The following is a 20,363-nucleotide window of genomic DNA, read 5'->3' on the forward strand; positions in this document are numbered from 1 at the left end:
TTCCTTCTTTCTTACATGTATGTTTGCATATGTATATATCAAATATCTTTATTTTCTTTCCTGTCTTATTCCCTTATGTAACATAAGATGCAGTCACTTTATATCATAGTATTTAAGTATTGTTTATTTTATATCATAGTACCTAAGTTACAGGATTTCAAGAAGAGTAAGCATCACTTAAGGAAGTTTTCTTTTCTGTGGAAGGGGTTAGTGTGTTTCAGCTGTGTGCAGGATAGTTGTATCAAGTTAGGAGGAATTATGACCTTGTTATTGTCTTTATTTGGAGATTAAATATGATGTAAGGAGATGTATATAGGTGTCAAGTTGACATGAGGTGGACTTGTGGTGTTTAATTTTATGTTTCAACTAGATGCTCAAATATCTGGTTAAGCATTATTTCTGGGTGTGTCTGTGAGGGTGTTTGTGGATGAGATTAACATTTGGATTTGCAGACTGAGTAAAGCAGATTACCCTCCCAAATATGGGTGGGCTTCGTCCAAACCACTGAAGGCCTGAATAGAATTAAATGCTGAATAAGAAACAATTCTTTGTCTCTGCCTGTATTTGATCTGGGATATCAGTCTTCTCCTGCCCTTGGACTCAGACTTGAACTGGAACTTACACTATTGGCTCTTCTGTTTCTTAGGCTCTCAGACTCAGACTGGAACTAGACTATTTATACCTCCTGGTTCTATAGCTTGCTAATTTTAGATCTTGGACTTCTCAGCCTCCATAATTGTGTGAGCCAATTCCTTATAGTGAGTCTCTTAATATAGAGAAAGAAGCAAACCCAATATATATGGATATATATAGTCATATATCTAGGTCTTTTATTGGTTCTGTTTCTCTAGAGAACCCAGACTAATACACATACTGCAACATGGGTGAAACTTGAAAATATTGTGCTGACAGCAAAAAGGCATTTACCAAAGGCTCCATATTATCTGATTCCATTTATGTGCAATGTCCAGAATAGGCAAATCCATAAACACAGGAAGTAGATTAGTGGTTGGCTAGGACTGGGAGACTGAGGGTAAATGGGAAACGATTTCTAATGAGTGTAGTGTTTCTTCTGTCAGTAATAGAGATGACTGAAATTGATTATGGTGACAATTGTGTACATATAGAAAATACAATTGAATTGTATACTTTGTGCATGTTGTATGGTATGTGAATTTTATCTCAACTGTTTTACAAAAAATCACACAGCTATTTATTTGTGGATCTATATCTTGACTGTCTATTTATTCCATCACTATATATTTCTATCCTTAGGCCTATATCACATTGTCTTGATTACTATAACCTGATAGTAAATATAATCAAGTAATGTAAATTATCCAATACTTTATTTTTTTTCAAACTGCTTTGTCTATTCTACATCCTTTGCATCTACTCGTAAATTTTAAAGTAGTTTTGTCAAATTCCACAAAAGGATTTTGATTGGGATTGTATTGAGTCTATACATCAATTTGGAGATAATTGATATTAACAATATTAAGACTTCCATACCATGAATTTGAAGTATTTATTTACTTAGATCTTCTTTAGTGTTTTCATCAATTATATTTTGTTAGATATATGCCTAAATATTTCGTTATTTTTGTTACTATTGTAATTTCTATTTTTTTCACCTTTATTCATGAAAGTTATATTCACTGGATATAGAATTCTGAGTTGGCTTTTTATTTTTCTTAAACTTTCAGTATTTTAAAGATGTCTCTCCATTGTCTTCTGGCATGCTTAGTTTTTGGCCAAGAGATACACGGTAATTCTTATTTTTGTTCTTCTGCATGTAATGTGTTTTTACCCTAGGTTCTTTTAAGAGTTTTTTCCTTATCACTGGTTTTTAGCGATTTGATTATGAAGTGCCACTACTGTGTGATCACATGGGTTCACTGAGTTTTTTGGATCTGTGTGTTTATAATTTTCATCAAATTTTTAAAAATTTTGGCCATTATTCCTTCAAATTTTTTTTTTTGTTTTTGCCTTTTGCCACCTTCTCACTTTCTTGTGATTCCAGTTACACGTGTGATACCATATCTTTTTTGTCTCTGATTTTGGTTGTTTTTGTTGCTGTGACTTTAAGTTCACTTTTTTAATCTTCAGTGTTTAATGTGCTGTTAATCCTATCTGATGCATTTTAAAATAGACTTAGCTTCTTCAGAATAGTTTTAGATATACAGAAAATTTGTAAAGCTAGTACTGAAAGTTCCCACATACCGCCAAATCCAGTTTCCTCTATTATTAGCATCTTATATTTGTATGGAATGTTCGTTATGATTAATGAACCAATACTGCTATATTCTCATTAACTGAAGCCCATACTTTATTCAGGGTTTCTCTGTTTTTACCTAATGTCTCCTTTCTGTTTCTGGATCCAATCCAGGATACCACATTATGTTTAGTTGTCATGTATCCTTAGGCTCCTCTTGACTGTGACAGTTTCTCAGACTTCTCTTGTTTTGTGATGAACTTAATGGCTTTATGGATTCCTGGTCAGATATTTTATTCAGTTCCCTTATCTTGAAATTTTTCTGATGTTGTTCTCCTGATTACACTGTGGATATGGGTTTTTGGAAGGAAGCCCACAGAGATAAAGTGTCATTTTTATCACATCAAGGGTATATCCTATAACATGATTTATCACTGTTCATGTTGACCTTGGCCACCTCAGTGAAACAGTAGTTGTCAGGTTTCTTCACTGTAAAGTTACTCCTCTCCCCCCTTTTTCCATACTGTATTCCTATAGAGTGATGTCATTATGTGGCAGCCCATGCTTAGGCAGTGGGGAGTTGTGCTTGAGATGGATTATCTATAAAAGTTATTTGGAATTTTTGTGCATGTGGGAGATTTGTCTATTCTACCCGCCCCATTCATTCATTCATTTATTTATTCAATCATTTATTTATATCATGGATATTCATTTTATTCTTTGTGTTATAATCAACACTGCTAACTTTTTTGCTCAAATTATTCCTGTTTTAGCCACTGGGAGCTCTTTTAGTTGCCTCCTGTGTCTCTTTGACATACCCCCATCAATGTTGTTGTTGCTGATTTTCTTTGTGCTTTTTTACTTTTTCTGCCATTACAGGATGCTCCAGGTACATCTTGTATATTTCCCACCCCACTCATTGAACCAGCCATTTCTCCAAGGATCCTTAGTTTCTTTTATTGAAGAATGATATTAGAAACAAGATCTGGGTGCTTTGGATTTAAAACATCCAAAGTGTTTTTACTTCATATATTGTATTTTTTAATGTCTAAGAGTTTCCTTTGGGTTCTTTTTATAATTCATTTTTTTTTCCTCATAATGATCATGTTTTCCCCTACATTCTTGAACTGGTAAAATATCTATATAACAGTTGTTTTATCCCATGTATTGCGAAGTCTCTCTACTCTGGCTTGTGGGAATACATACTATTCCCTAGCAAGTGTGGACTCTGGGAATTGCTCTGCACACTCTATTCCAATGTTTCTTCTTTGGTAGGCTTTGGTAGCTTTCTCTCACATATGCACAGATTAGTAATCAGTCAAAACCCTGAGGGGACCCTTCTGCAGAACTCCAGGGGTCTTTCTCCAAAGCTCTCTTCTCCCTTCCTTGGCTACCTTGACTTCTTTTCTCTGTTCCCTCTACTCAGCGAGGTCATTGGCCCTCTTTAGGTTTCCCCTCCCTGCAATGCAGTTTGGAAACTGCCTCCAAGTAGTAAACTGGCACCATTTCAGGACTTACTGTGTTTATTCCCAGTCTCTTAAGGAGTGTGGTACTCTGTTGCCAGTTGCTCAATAACTGAAAACCTTCTTTCATGTGTTTTGTCTGATTCTCTTGTTGCTTATTGTGAAAGAGTAAATCCAGCCCTTGTTACTCCATATTCACCGGGAAGGAAAGTCAATAAACTATTTTAAATATAAATACAAATTATGAGCACTTTCCATGTCATTAAATATTCTTATGAAATATGATTTTACTTACCACATATATTTCCATCATACACTTGGCTCAACTATTTTCTTATCTGGTCCTTAGCCTTTGTACTTTGGTTATGGTGTTTTTGTAAGCAAAAATTCATATGTAGACATAACAGTCTTTATGTAATGGTTTCAGATTTTGTGTTTGTGATGAGAAAGGCCAGATAAATATTTGCCTGTTCCTTATTATTCTGGTTGGTTTTGTGATTTTATTTTTTACATTAAATTCATTAATCCATCTGGGATTTATTTTCATATATGATGCGAGGTAATGATCTATATATATATTTTCAAATTAATAAAATCATGAAAATATAGAAAGGAGCATTAAGAAGATAAAAACCACACCCAATTCCCTTTTTTTTTTTTTCTGTCCTTTCCTTCTGGAACTCCAGTAACATACGTTTTAGGTCATTTTTCCTTATTGCGCACATGTCTTTTATGCTCCTTATCTTTTTTTCTTCTTTTGGTAATTTTCTCTTTCTCTCTCTTCTTTTATTTATTTATTTATAAACACGGCCTTTCCAGTGTTTTATTTTAATGTCAAATTTCAATTAAAAATGATTTGTTTTATAATTTTGAGCATACACACACATAAAAATCCCCAAACATGTAGAAAAGATTTAATATGTGAAAGACACTCTGCTAAGTGTTCTGAAGTTGTTCTAAAAGGGGGAGGGGGGTGGTATATAGATTTTGTATTTTTATATTCAGGCATTTGTTCATGACAGTATTAGCTGGAAAGATTTTCTTTGTTCAATACAACATCGATCTAATGACAGTTTCCTTTAATATTTTTAGAAAGAAAACTAGCTGTTTACCTTATTAGTTTGTTTATAAGTAGAACATGGTTTTTTTTTTGAATTTCATTTTATTTTTTTAATACAGAAGTTCATATTAGTTATCTGTTTTATACATATTAGTGTATATATGTCAATCCCAATCTCCCAGTTCAGCCCACCACCACCAACCCTGGCCCCTGATTTTGCCCCTTAGTGTCCATATGTTTGTTTTCTACATCTGTGTCTCTATTTTTGCCTTGCAGACTGGTTCAACTCTACCATTTTCTAGATTCCACATATATATGTTAATATATGATATTTGTTTTTCTCTTTCTGATACACTTCACTCTGTATGATAGTCTCTAGGTCCATCCACGTCTCAACAAATGACCTAATTTCATTCCTTTTTATGGCTGAGTAACATTCCATTGTATATAGGTACCACATCTTCTTTATCCATCTGTCTGTTGATGGGCATTAGGTGGCTTCCATGACAATAGTGCTATTGTAAATAGTGCTGCGATGAACACTGGGGTGCATGTGTCTTTTTGAATTATGGTTTTTTCTGGGTATATGGCCAGTAGTGGGATTGCTGGGTCCTATGGTAATTCTATTTCTAGTTTTTTAAGGAACCTCCATACTGTTCTCCATAGTGGCTGTATCAATTTACATTCCCACCAATAATACAAGAGCGTTCCCTTTCCTCCACACCCTCTCCAGCATTTGTTGTTTGTAGATTTTCTGATGATGCCCATTCTGACTGGTGTGAGGTGATACCTCATTGTAGTTTTGATTTGCATTTCTCTGATGATTAGTGATGTTGAGCAGCTTTTCATATGCCTCTTGGCCATCTGTATGTCTTCCTTGGAGAAATGTCTGTTTAGGTCTTCTGCCCATTTTTGGATTCACTTGTTTGATTTTTTAATATTGAGCTGCATGAGCTGTTTATATATTTTGGAGATTAATCCTTTGTCTGTTGATTCATTTGCAAATATTTTCTCCCATTCTGAGGGTTGTCTTTTTGTCTTATTTATAGTTTCCTTTGCTGTGCAAAAGCTTTTAAGTTTCATTAGGTCCCATTTGTTTATTTTTGTTTTTATTTCCATTACTCTAGGATGTGGGTCAAAAAAGATCTTGCTGTGATTTATGTCAGAGAGTGTTCTTCCTATGTTTTCCTCTAAGAGTTTTATAGTGTTTTGTCTTACATTTAGGTCTTTAATCCATTTTGAGTTTATTTTTGTGTATGGTGTTAGGGAGTGTTCTAATTGCATTCTTTTACATGTAGCTGTCCAGTTTTTCCAGCACCACTTACTGAAGAGACTGTCTTTCCTCCATTGTGTACCCTTGCCTCCTTTGTCATAGATTAGTTGACCTTAGGTGCGTGGGTTTACATCTGGGCTTTCTGTCCTGTTCCACTGATCTGTATTTCTATTTTTATGCCAGTACCATATTGTCTTGATTACAGTAGCTTTGTAGTATAGTCTGAAGTCAGGGAGTCTGATTCCTCCAGCTCTGTAATTTCCCTTCAAGACTACTTTGGCTATTTGGGGTCTTTTGTGTTTCCATACAAATTTTAAGGTTTTTTGTTCCAGTTCTGTAAAAAGTGCCATTGGTAATTTGATAGGGATTGCACTGAATCTGTAGATTGCTTTGGATAGTGTAGTCATTTTCACAATATTGATTCTTCCAATCCAAGAACATGGTATATCTCTCCATCTGTTTGTGTCATCTTTGATCTCTTTCATCAGTGTCTTATAGTTTTCTGAGTACAGGTCTTTTACCTCCTTAGGTAGGTTTATTCCTAGGTATTTTATTCTTTTTGTTGCGGTGGTGAATGGGATTGTTTCCTTAATTTCTCTTCCTGATCTTTCGGTGTTACTGTATAGGAATGCAAGAGATTTCTGTGCATTAATTTTGTATCCTGCAACTTTACCAAATTCATTGATCAGCTCTAGTAGTTATCTGGTGGCATCTTTAGGATTTTCTATGTATAGCATCATGTTATCTGCAAACAGTGACAGTTTTACTTCTGTTTCCAACTGTATTGCTTTTATTTTTTTTCTTCTCGGATTTCCATGGCTAGGACTTCCAAAACTATTCCAAATCTATGTTGAATAATGGTGGCAAGAGTGGACATCCTTGGCTTGTTCCTGATCTTAGAGGAAATGCTTTCAGTTTTTCACCATTGAGAATGATGTTTGCTGTGGGTTTGTTGTACATGGCCTTTATTATGTTGAGGTAGTTTTCCTCTGTGCCCACTTTCTGGAGAGTTTTTGTCATAAATGGGTGTTGAATTTTGTCAAAAGCCTTTTCTTTATCTATTGAGATGATCATATGGTTTTTATTCTTCAACTTGTTAATATGGTGTATCACATTGATTGATTTGTGTATGTTGAAGAATCCTTGCATCCCTGGGATAAATCCCTCTTGATCATGGTGTATGATCCTTTTAATGTGTTGTTGGATTCTCTTTGCTAGTATTTTTGCATCTATATTCATCAGTGATATTGGTCTGTAGTTTTCTTCTTTTGTAGTATCTTTGTCTGGTTTTGGTATCAGGGTGATATGGTGGCCTCGTAGAATGAGTTTGGGAGTTTTCCTTCCTGTGCAATTTTTTGAAAGAGTTTGAGAAGTATAGGTGTTAGGTATTCTTTAAATGTTTGGTAGAATTCACCTGTGAAGCCATCTGGTCCTGGACTTTTGTTTGTTGGAAGATTTTCAATTTCATTCCTTGTGATTGGTCTGTTCATATTTTCTATTTCTTCCTGGTTCAGTCTTGGAAGGTTATACCTTTCTAAGAATTTGTCCATTTCTTCCAGGTTGTCCATTTTATTGGCATAGAGGTGCTTGTAGTAGCACCTCTTACGATGCTTTGTATTTCTGCGGTGTCCATTGTAACTTCTCCTTTTTCATGTCCAATTTTATTGATTTGAGTCCTCTCCTTCTTTTCTTGATGAGTCTGGCTAAAGTTTTATCAATTTTGTGTATCTTCTCAAAGAACCAGCTTTTAGTTTTATTGATCTTTGCTATTGTTTTCTTTGTTTCTATTTCATTTATTTCTGCTGTGATCTTTATGATTTCTTTCCTTCTCCTAACTTTGGGTTTTGTTTGTTCTTCTTTCTCTAGTTCTTTTAGGTGTAAGGTTAGATTGTTGATATTTTTCTTGTTTCTTGAGGTAGGATTGTATTGCTATAAAATTCCCTCTTAGAACTGCTTTTGCTGCATCCTGTAGGTTTTGGATTGTCGAGTTTTCGTTTTTCTTTGTCTTTAGATAGTTTTTGATTTCCTTTTTGATTTCTTCAGTGATGTCTTGGTTATTTAGTAACCTATTGTTTAGCCTCCATGTGTTTGTGTTTTTTACACTTTTTCCCTGTAATTTATTTCTAATCTCATAGCATTGTGGTTGGAAAAGATGCTTGGTATGATTGCAATTTTCTTGAATTTACCAAGGCTTGATTTGTGACCCGAAATGTGATCTGTCCTGGAGAATGTTCCATGTGTACTTGAGAAGAAAGTGTAATCTGCTGTTTTCGGATAGAATGTCCTGTAAATATCAATTAAATCTATCTGGTCTATTGTGTCTATTGTGTTTCCTTATTTATTTTCTGTCTGGATGAGCTGTCCATTGCTGTTAAGTGGGGTGTTAAAGTCCCCCACTATTATTGTGTTACTGTCGACTTCCTCTTTTATAGCTGTTAGCATTTTCTTTATTTTTGAGGTGCTCCTATTTTGGGTGCCTATATATACCTGTTATACCTTCTTCTTGGATTGATTCCTTGATCATTATGTTGTGTCCTTCCTTGTCTCTTGTAACATTATTTTAAAGTCTATTTTATCTGATATGAGTATTGCTACTTCAGCTTTCTTTTGATTTCCATTTGCATGGAATATCTTTTTCCATCCCCTCACTTTCAGTCTGTATGTGTCTCTAGGTCTGAGTTGGGTCTCTTGTAGACAGCCTATATATGGGTCTTGTTTTTGTATCCATTCAGCAAGCCTGTGTCTTTTGGTTGGAGCAATTAATCCATTCACATTTAAGGTAATTATTGATATGTATGTTCCTATTATCATTTACTTAGTTGTTTTGGGTTTGTTTTTATAGGTCCTCTTCTTCTCTTGTGTTTCCCACTTAGAGAAGTTCCTTTGGCATTTGTTGTGGAGCTGGTTTGGTGGTGCTGAATTCTCTTAGCTTTTGCTTGTCTGTAAAGCTTTTGATTTCTCTGTTGAATCTTAGTGAGATCCTTGCTGGGTAGAGTAATCTTGGTTATCGGTTCTTCCCTTTCATCACTTTAAATGTATCATGCCGCTCCCTTCTGGCTTGTAGAGTGTCTTCTGAGAAATCAGCTGTTAACTTCTGGGAGTTCCCTTGTAAGTTAGTTGTCGTTTTTCCCTTGTTGCTTTCAGTAATTTTTCTTTGTCTTTAATTTTTGTCAATTTGATTGCTACATGTCTCAGCGTTTTTCTCCTTGGGTTTATCCTGCCTGGGACTGTCTGTGCTTCCTGGACTTTGGTGGCTATTTCCTTTCCCATGTTAGGGAAGTTTTCGACGATAATCTCTTCAAATATTTCGTTGGGTCCTTTCTCTCTCTCTTCTCCTTCTGGGACCCCTATAATGTGAATGTTCGTGTATTTAATATTGTCCCAGAGGTCTCTTAGGCTGTCTTCATTTCTTTTCATTCTTTTTTCTTTATGCTGTTCTGTGTCAGTGAATTCCACCATTCTGTCTTTCAGGTCACTTATCCGTTCTTCTGCCTCAGTTATTCTGCTATTGATTCCTTCTAGTGTATCTTTCATTTCAGTTATTGTATTGTTCATCTCTGTTTGTTTGTTCTTTAATTCATCTAGGTGTTTGTTCTTTAATTCTTCTAGGTCTTTGTTAAACATTTCTTGCATCTTCTTGATCTTTGCCTCCATTCTTTTTCCGAGGTCCTGGATCATTTTCACTATCCTTATTCTTAATTGTTTTTCTGGAAGGTTGCCTATCTCCATTTCATTTAGTTTTTTTTCTGGGTTTTTATCTTGTTCCTTCTTCTGGTACATATTCCTCCACTTTTTCATTTTTTCTGTCTTTCTGTGAGTATGTTTTTCCTTCCACAGGCTGCAGGATTGTAGTTCTTGTTTCTGCTGTCTGCCCTCTGGTGGATGAGGCTATCTAAGGGGCTTGTGCAGGCTTCCTGATGGAAGGCAGTAGTGGTGGGTGGAGCTGGGTTTTGCTGTGGTGGGCAGAGCTCAGTAAAACTTTAATCCACTTGTCTGCTGATGGGTGGGGCTGGTTCCCTCCCTGTTGGTAATTTAGCCTGAGGCAACCCAGCCCTGGAGGCTACAGGCTCTTTGGTGAGGCTAAGGGTGGACTCCAGGAGGGGTCATGCCAAGGAATACTTCCCAGAACTTTTGCTGCTGGCGTCCTTGTCCCTGTGGTGAGCTACAGCCATCCCCTGTTTCTGCAGGAGACCCTCCAACACTGGCTGTAGGTCTGGTTCAGTCTCCTGTGGCATCAGTGCTCCTTCCCCTTGGATCTTGATGCACACACTACTTTGTGTGTGCTCTCCAAGAGTGGAGTCTCTGTTTCCCCCAGTTCTGCAAAGTCCTGCAATCAAATCCTACAAAGTCCTGCAATCAAATCCTGCTAGCCTTCCAAGTCTAATTATCTGGGAATTCCCCCTCCTGTTGCTGGACCCCCAGGTTGGGAAGGCTGACTTGGCTCTCAGAGCCTTCACTCCAGTGGGTGGACTTCTGTGATATAATTGTCCTCCAGTTTGTGAGTTACCCACCCAGCAGTTATGGGGTGGATTTTATTGTGATTGCACCCTTCCTACTGTATCGTTGTGGTTTCTTCTTTGTCTTTGGTTGTGGGGTATCTCTTTTGGTGATTTCCAGTGTCTTCCTGTCGATGATTGTTCCTTCTCTGTCTTCTTCGATCTCGGCTTTTTTTTTTTTTTCTTTTTTGCTGATCTATTTTCTGTTTTACTAATCTCTGCTTCTGCTCCTTCACATCAGCTTTTGAATCCTTCCTTTGAATTATATATTTATTGTTGCCTTTTCTCTCCCTCTAATTCTAGGAGAATTTGGTTCATTTTTCATATATTTCAGTTCTCCAGTGAAATTCTTCATCTTACTATGTATTTTCTTGGACATACTAATCATAGTTATTATAAAGCAGGAATCTGACAACTCAAAGTCTGGATCACCAAATCCCCCCCTTTTTTTTCCCCTTTTCCCTTTCCTTATGGCTGTTTGCTCTTTTTTGCTGGTATTCTTGGTGATTTGAGATTAAGTGCTGGGTATTTTGCATAAAAAAGTGTAGAGGCTCTAGATTAATTCTCCCAAAGTAGATTTGATTGTCTAATTGTAAGAAAAAAATGATCTAGGAAGATCACCTTTATGCAGTTAGGTATTGAGACTACCTGAGACTTTGTTTTAGTTTTGTGAAGACCATTTCCTGTTGCCCTTACGTGTAGGGCATAACCTTGCAGGGTCTGCAACTGCACACTTAGAATGTTTCCAGGGTCCCTGCTCCCTTGGCCACCCCTGAGCTCTTTATCCTGCTTTCCGAAGTCCTGAGTGATCTGGCTCAGCCTACCCAGCTTACTGTTTCTTATACCATTCTCCCTCTCTGCTCCTTGAGCTCTTGTATTACCATTCTGTTGTTGTTGCTTAAACAGACAGGCTCATTTCTGCCTTACATTTGTGGTAAAAGCTCTCTGTTTTGCCCCCATGCTTTCCATCAGAGGGTGCCTGATTCCCACTCATTCAGGTCACAGTTTAAATGTCATATCTGCAGAGCACTCCGCCCCTCCGCATTTTCTCACTAGTCACCTTTTTGGTTTCTTCAAGACATTTAAAATCACGTGTTTTTTTTCTTGTTTGTTATTCTTGTAGTTTTCTCTATCTTCCCTGAAGTGGAATGTAAACTCCACAAAAACAGAGACTTTGTCTCTGGTGTTTGCTGCTTTATTCCCAGCATCTAGAAGTGTCCTGTCCGATACAGTAGCTATTCGCCCCAAATGGCTATTGAGCTCTTGAAATGTGGCTAGTCCAAACTGAGATGTAAATATAAAATACACAACAGGTTTTGGAGACTTAATAAACATAAAATCATGTAAAATATCATATTAATATTTTTAGATTATGTTGAAATTATAAAATTTTATATGTACTAGGCTAACTAGAATACATTGTCGAAATTAATTTCACCTATTTCTTTTCTTTTTTTTAACTACTTTGAATGAGGCCATTAAAATTTTTTAAATATGTGTGTGGCTGACATTTGTAGCTGGCATTTGTTTCTGTTTAGTTTTTTTGGTAATTTTTCTATTTTAGCGTATTAACCCTGTTTTTTTCCAAGGCAAACCTCTCTTGAAATTATCTCTTTTCTAATTGTTATAAACCTTCCATGTGTCATATAACCTAAAAACAAAGCTGTTTGGACCTTTGTATTTTAACAAGAACAACTAAGCACTGAGTGAAGATGAAACTCTAGTAAGAGTAAAATGTTTGAAACTTTGTGGTATTGATTTTAGATGGCCAGAGGTCTCTTGATCTTTTATTTTGTTGAATCTTTGGCTTTTGTTTTCTAGACAATGTATTAGTAGGCCAGGACCCTTAAAACATTTCTTGTCCGAGAGGTGTTAAATTCTAAGAAGACTTTAACTTTTTTAAAAAACAATGATAATAATAAATGATAATGGTGGGAGAGGTCACATAAGATATAATAGAACAATTCTTTTATTCCTCATTCCTTATTCCTCATGAGACTGTTCCCTTGAACCTGCTTTTGAATTTTCTTTAGCTGAAAATTTGTTGATTGGGGTCTGATAAGCTGTTGTGAAATCACTTATTAAACCAAGCAACTTTCATTTCTGGAAACATGATTTCATTGATTAGACATATACAGAAACAGTTAACACTAGCAAACATCAAACATCCACATGAATGGACAGATATGTGCATGAAAATCAAGGAGTATTTTAGAAAGCAGCTTAAACACTTAACAGTTTAGGGAAAGGCAGTGGAACAAATGAGCTGTGATTTTATTTTTTTAAGATTTTTCAGGTAATGGAAAATAATGGCAAATCGCACCCATCAAGTTCCAGTAACTCAAAACATTTATTCTCAGTCTACAAGGGACTAATATATATAAGAACAGCTAAACTTTTCCTTATTATTTTCCTTCTAATGAGAAAGTGGCATCTGGGTTTAGACTAACTTGGTTTTGAATGGCTGTTTGGACATACGCTGCCTGGCAGTAATACGACTTTTTCTACCTGGGGAAAGGATGAAGTTGAAAAGAATCTTAGTCAGAAATCATAAAATTCATTTACTGGTTCATAGATAATTATCACAAGGGCTGCTAAATATTTAAAAGTTATAAATATTGTCTAAAGTGTTTATTTATGGGAAATTTATGTAAGTAAAGATGGGGCTTGGGGATTGAGTAAGAAAATATTTTCTCAGTATTTCAAGGTCCTAGTTTGTCCCACAAAATGAAATTAGGAAGATTGTAAAAATAACATCTATTAAAAGACATTGTAGAATTTTAATCTTTAGAAGGGGGCTCAGATTTTAAGGTGAGAGTTGGACCAGTTCTCATTTCAATTGGGAAAATACAACCCAATTAGAAAAAGTCTCAAAGCAAGGTGTGAAATAATTGGAACTTTGAAATAACAAATCAAGTCAGGCAGGCTGTGCAAAGAGTTAGTCTTTAGCAAGACCACAAATTATCAGGGTATCAAAATATCTGCTCAAGGCCCCAAAACTCTATTTAAGATGAAAATAACTTGAAGGCAAAGCCTGTGGAGCAAGAAAAAAGTCTGAAACTTGAAAAGTAATTGCTTTTAATTCATGGGTTAGAAGGCCGGCTGACCAAACATTTACCAGCCAGCAACTCTACTTTTCTAATGAGAAGCAAAGCCTTCTCTTCGTGAGATTACTTCTGTTAGCTGTATACAATGAAACATGGCCATGCATTGCTACTTTTACGTTCAACGGATAGATTTTAGTGTTTCTAAGTGCAGACCTGGGACCTTAAGACCAACCTCTTAGTTTTAAGGTTCTGGGAATTTTTAGAATTCACAGAGATTATTGAAAGAAAATTTTTTGTTACTGCTTTGAATTTATCATGAACAGCTGCTCTCATTTCTTTAGTGTATGATGTCTTACCATACCTGTAGGGGACCTTCTGCATGTCTGTCTACTTAGAAATCAATAAGCCCTTGTTTATAGATTGTCCTCCATAACATTTCTGAAGGGTCGGCACAGAGGGAAGACTTTAATGAAAGACTTTTCTTCTCAACTACCCAGCACACTCTATCTGTGGAAATGTGTTTGGCGGCAATTAACAGCATACCCTACCAAGAGCGGCTTTGTTCTTCTCACATAGCAAGAAGATGGGGCTGATCCATTGGTTCATTGAAAATTGCCAAACTCCTACATGATGTCTGTCTGCTCTACTATATTAAACATCCTTCATTTTGCCTCTTGGTCGTAACATGGCTCTGAGATACAGGTGAAGAGAAAGAGGGCAAGTTGGTCAACCCCATTTATTTCACAAGCTTTCTCATAAGTGCCCTTCCACTAGTGCCCTTATGTGTCATTGACTACACTGGGCCACATGCCCCCCCCAGCTAAAAGGGAGGTAGTAAATAGAAACAAGACTAAAGAACTGGCTTAGACCAAAATGCCTGGCTTTGGGCACTTGCCATTCATAAAATCGGGATGTGTTAGCGAGCAAGAAATAAAGAGACTGGGTAGTTCCACACATATAACCTGATACAAGGTTTAAGGCACTGTAAAGTATTCCTGAAAATTGTGTATGGTGTGTGATATTAAATTTACTCTCTTTCAAAGTACCTTTTGCAATTTCACTACAAATTCATGTTGCAAATGTAATGGGTAAATGATATCTGGACTAAGCCATCGAAGAATTGATGTGGATAAAGAAGAACATCTTCACAGTAGGATTTACAGTTCCCTGGTCTTCTGTTGTATCTAATCCCTTTAATAATCAGACATTTGGTAAAATCTGCCTGGCTATTTGAAGGATGACCTTTCACATAATCCTCTGAAGTCTTTTAAAGAGAGATTCATTGAGAAAGAAAGATGTCGTATCATCCTATCTCTCAGGATCTGCATGCCAGAGATGTTCTTTGAATCTTCCTGGCAATGCTTATCACATCCTCCCCTGTGTTTCAAGTATCTCCTGCTCCCACAAGGAAAATTCTCTGCTACTGTCTCATTGGTATAAACCCTGCCAGGAAAAATGGTGACAGGACAGGAACTTGTCTTCTTCATTTATGAGTCCTTCACATCCCTTAGAAGAATAAATTGCACATAAAAATACTCAAGAATTTTATTAAACGAATGAATAAATTTCTGGTAGAATTTTTCAACAAAGAAAGTTTTGATCAAATAATTCAGTATGTCTGGGTAAAGACTGAAACACAGCTCATTTTGTAAAATATGATATATATAATAAAAATGTTTATTAACTCTCATTGTAGGCACCCTGATAGTCAAATGTTTTTTTTTAACTGCAATGAAAAGGAAGAATAACTTCCTAACAAAATTTGTTTTACCACTTCAGCTGTTTTCTATATTTGAGATTCCAAAATAGGTACCAGGAAGCAGAAGAAAGAAAAACCACTTGGCCTGTACTCAAATGTCAAGTTGTCTGAAATGCAAATGAGTAAGGACACAGACCCATGGCCTTACCCCTCTCATTCCATCATGCAACCTAATATGAATCCCCAGACCCAGAGCAGAGCAGAAAAGTTGCCAGCCTTAACAGAAATGGTACTGTGGGTTGGTCAGTATGAAAAAGAAAATAAATAAAATTTTGTTTGCTGGTTACCATTCTGTACTCTGAGGTACTTTGTGTAATGAAAAGAAAACTGAAAAAACTGGAGAAAAATAAAAGGTTTACTCAATAAATGGTATCAGGAATACAGGGTAGCCATTGGTGAGGGGTGGAGTGAGGGTGGTGGCAATAAAGGGATCAGACCAGGCACCTTACCGCCAAACATATCCAGAGAGATCAAAATCTGAATATAAATACGTATATATCAGTGTAGAAAATAACATAGGAGCACTATATCAATTACCTTAGAGCAGAAATGTCATATAAATTCTGTGAAATTTTAAAAAGCATAAAAAAGCCAACCATTTGGTTACATAAAACTTTTAACAAATTCTTAGAAAAATACCATAAAAAAGTGAAAAGTCAAGTGATAAATTGGGAAATATATATTTGTAAAACATGTCAGAGACAAAGATTTAATTTCTCTAATAATATTCATTAAAAAAAGAGGTATTTGGATTTTCCTTTATTGCATTATACATTCATATCCTTTGTCCATTTTTTAAAAATTTATTTATTCATTTATTTAATTTTTGGCTGCATTGGGTCTTCACTGCTGCACGCAGGTTTTCTCTAGTTGCAGCGAGCGGGGGCTACTCTTTGTTGCGCTGCGCGGGCTTCTCATTGCAGTGGCTTCTCTTGTTGCGGAGCACGGGCTCTAGGCGTGCAGGCTTCAGTGGTTGTGGGTCACTGGCTCTAGAGCACAGGCTCAGTAGTTGTGGCTCTCGCCGGTTTGGTTGCTCCACGGCATGTGAGATCGTCCCAGACCAGGGCTTGAACCCGTGTCCCCTGCATTGGCAGGCGGATTCTTAACCACTGCGCCACCAGGGAAGCCCCCTTTGTCCATTTTACTAGTTTTTTAAAAATAAGTATTTATTTGACAGCTATGCCTGGACATATGAACACTGGTATATAATTTACGATAACAAAATATTGGAAATAATTGAAATATGTATAAATAGGAGATTAGCTAAAGCAATTATGAGATTCATATAGCAAAATACCATTTGGAAAAGAATTAGGCAGACCATTTTTTATTGATATAAATTGATATCTATGAGATATTAAATGTAAAAAACAAGTTGCAGAAATGTGTGTATCTAGTACTGCCAGTGTGCTACATTTGTGTAAAAAATACTTATTCATATTTGCTTCTAAATGCATATATCTCTGGAAAAAAACAGAAAAGAGTAGTAACAATTTTGCTCTCCGTTAAGTGGACTAGCTGTGTGGCCGCAGTTAAATCAGACTGTACCCATAATCAAGCACCTTAATAATTTTGCAGCTAAACAGATGAGTAGTCACAATAAGTGAAAAAGATACGACTACTGGCATAACTTGTTTTATTGTACTTCTCTTTATTGTGCTTTGCAGATAGGGCATTTTTTTTAATGAACTGTGGCAACCCTGCCTCGTGGGAGTCTGTCCGTGTCATTTCTCCAAAAGAATTTGCCCACTTCCTGTCTCTGTGTTATAGTTTAGTAGTTCTCACAATGTTTCAAACTTTCTCATTATTATTATATTTGTTTTGGTGATCTGTGATCAGTGGTCTTTAATGTTATTGTAATTGTTTTGGGGCGCCATGAGCCACTGCCATATAAGATGGCAGACTTAATTGATAAATATTATGAGTGTTGTAACTGCTCCACTGACCTGCTGTTCACCCTTCTCTCTCCCTCTCCTCAGACATCCCTATTTCCTGAGACACAATAATATTGAAATTGGCCGATTAATAGCCCTACAGTGCTGGTGGTGTTGGTGGTTAATAATTAAATTATTAAGCAAAAGCTTACCTAGGCATTCCTCTGTAGCGTTCAGTGTAGTAGTATGTTGAAAGAAAGGATTGTTAAGAATGGATTATGTGAAACTGGAGGATTTTATCTTGAAAACAGGCAACTCAAACCTAGAGATGATGCTCTGCCCACCCCCTCAGAACTGACAGTGTGTGCAAGAGACATCCCCCATTTGAAACAGAAGGATTTAAATTTTACAAAGATAATAGGGTGCCTTTCCTGAATATTACATCACACACTCACTGGGTTCCGAGACCATACCCTATAATCAAACACCTCAATAATTCTGTAGGTAAACATGTGAATATTCACGTGAAGTAAAACACATAAGACTGTAAATTACTTTATATCTGCTTAGGCCACGTTTTGCCAACAAAGTTTGTTATAAACTTACAAAATAACTTTGGTATTTCAGAATAAAATTAGATTTTGGAATTAAATTGGATTTTTACAATAATATATAAGAGAATGTAGGGGCGGCTACTAAATTCATAGTAATTTAGTTTTAATTGAACAGCAGAATATTAAACATAAAAAGCGTATTCAGTGGGCAAGATATGATTGAGTCATCAAGGATGGAATCTAGAGAAAGTGAGTCTTGCTTAAAACTTTTTTCTCCAAATAATATAACTATTTATTATAGTACCTATATGTTCCCCACCATAATGGATCATAACATAGCTCTGTGATTAGAAGAATGCAGTATGACCCTCCCAGTTGCTTGTTAGACAAGGTGGCTTATCCAATAATAAATCCAACCAATGGGTGATTTCAAAGAGGGGGGGAGTCAGATCTTTCTGTAACTTGGAATAGAGATTTCAAAAGGAACATGGCTTAACTAAAAGTCTGATTCTTGTTACCAATGAAAGGGCACAATTTAAAAGGGAGAAATACAAAGAAGTGATAAAGAAAAAAAAGGGAGAAATCAAAGAAGGAAATTGATTCTTTCATTCAACAAATATGTATTGAGTGTCTGTTCCATGCCAGGCCCTGATCTGTGTTCTGGGTTTACACATTACCCACAGGGACCTTGCCTTAATAAGTCTTATGAAAAATAAGGAAGGTAATTTCAGACACTCTAAGTGCTATGATAATAAGGTGCAGTAAGGTGACGGAGTTATGGCGGGGATGGATGACTACCTAGGTAGGATGACAAAGGAAGAAAAACTCTCTGACAAAGGGCTGTTTGAACTCAGACTTGATTTATTGAGGGAGCCAGTCATGTGAAGATCTAGGAAGAATGTTCCAGGCTGAATGCACAGAAAGTTCAGAAGACCTGAAGCCTGAACAAACACATTGGCATGTTTGAGAAAGAGCCAGAAAACAGCCTTGCCTGATGCAGAGTAAGGCAGGAGAGGAGTGAAAATAAATGAGATTGGCCATGTGTGGTCTTAGTGGCCAGTGTAGGTAGGGCATTTAGATTTTATTCTGTGTAGTATGGAAGCTTTTGGACACCATCTGATTCACAATTTGGGCTTTTTGTGGAGAAAACACTCTTGGTAAGCGTGAGAACAGGAGTTAAGGTGGAAGCTTTTGCTTGTGGTGCAGGTAAGAGAGAATCTTGAGAATTCAAGTCCTAGATCTGGTGAACTGAGTTAGGGCTGTATTTTGAACTTAAGGAAACACGATGGATGATGGATTTGACGTGAGTTAGAGAGTAAGAAAAGAATGGAGATTACATGCAGATCTTTGACTTGATCAAATTGGGGGGATGGTGCTGTGTGCTGTTGATGGGAATGATGGAGTTAGGCACATTTGGAGGGAAAAATCATAATTTTGGGTCAAGTAAAGTAAGACGCTTACTGGATGCATATTGTACATCCAGGTATTGATGTTGATTGCACAGAGGACGTACTTCCCAGTCCTGGGAAGAGGAGTGTGGAAGTCATAGTACGTAGACGGTATTTAAGCCAGAGGACAGTATAAAATCACCTAGTGAAAGAAGGTATAGAGAAGATTAAAAAACTGAGGACAACATTTAGATTGAGGAAGGAGGAGGAAAAGTAAGTAAAGACAACTGTGGATGAAAGAGAAAGAAAAAACCAGGCGTGCTAGACATTAGAGAGACCATTCAGCTGTACCAAGTCCTTTTGAGAGGTCGAGTAAGATGACGACAGAGCTTTGCCCGCTGGATCTGGCAGCATGAGACTTATTCCTGACCACAGTAAGAGCTCTTTTAGTGGAGTGATGTTGATATAAGTTTGATTGCAGTTTGAGGGAAGAATAAAAGGCGAAGAGGTGGAAATAGCACATACATACAGCAACTTAATGAGTTTTCTTCTGAAAAGGAGCAGGGAAATAGAGCTGTGGCTTGAAGAGTGCACCAAATATTGTGAAGTCCTAAGTCCATTGTGAAAATGCCTTGCAAATTATAGAGTAATTAGAAAAAATTATATTTTTTCTTAATATGCTTCCTTATAAGATGTATGTGTAGGCATGTACCCAATCATATATATGGATACTTTAGTTCATATTTCCTAGGAAGAATAGGACAGTGCATCTGCAGCTCATTCTGAGGGGATCTGGCCTGTACTAGATTTGGAATGCCAGGCCCCTCTACATGCCTCAGCTCTTTTAACACCTTAGAAGACCAAAGGCCAACAGATTTTTTCTTCTCTACTTTGACCTTCCTTCCTGACCCCAATTCTGATACAAAAATTACTCTTGGTTTTTGTTCCAGTCAAATGGCTTAACCTTGGTAAAAAATAGTTCTATGGAGGAAAAAAAAATGGATGCTGGAAGAAAACCAATTCATGTCCATAAGGGGTGAAACTTTTGAAAGGTGCACAGAGACCCACAGCAGAGTTTAGACATGATTTTTTTCAGAGGAATGCTCAGACCCTATGAATGGGTATGCAAGGTTGGAAACAGGGCTAAATCCTTGTAAAATGTGTGACTTCTTGGTTACATTTCCCTTATTCTATAGAAAAATTTTATTTATAACATAACAAGGGAAACTTAGCC

This window comes from Tursiops truncatus, chromosome 20, assembly GCF_011762595.2.
Source record: "Tursiops truncatus isolate mTurTru1 chromosome 20, mTurTru1.mat.Y, whole genome shotgun sequence".
Taxonomy (NCBI): Eukaryota; Metazoa; Chordata; class Mammalia; order Artiodactyla; family Delphinidae; genus Tursiops; species Tursiops truncatus.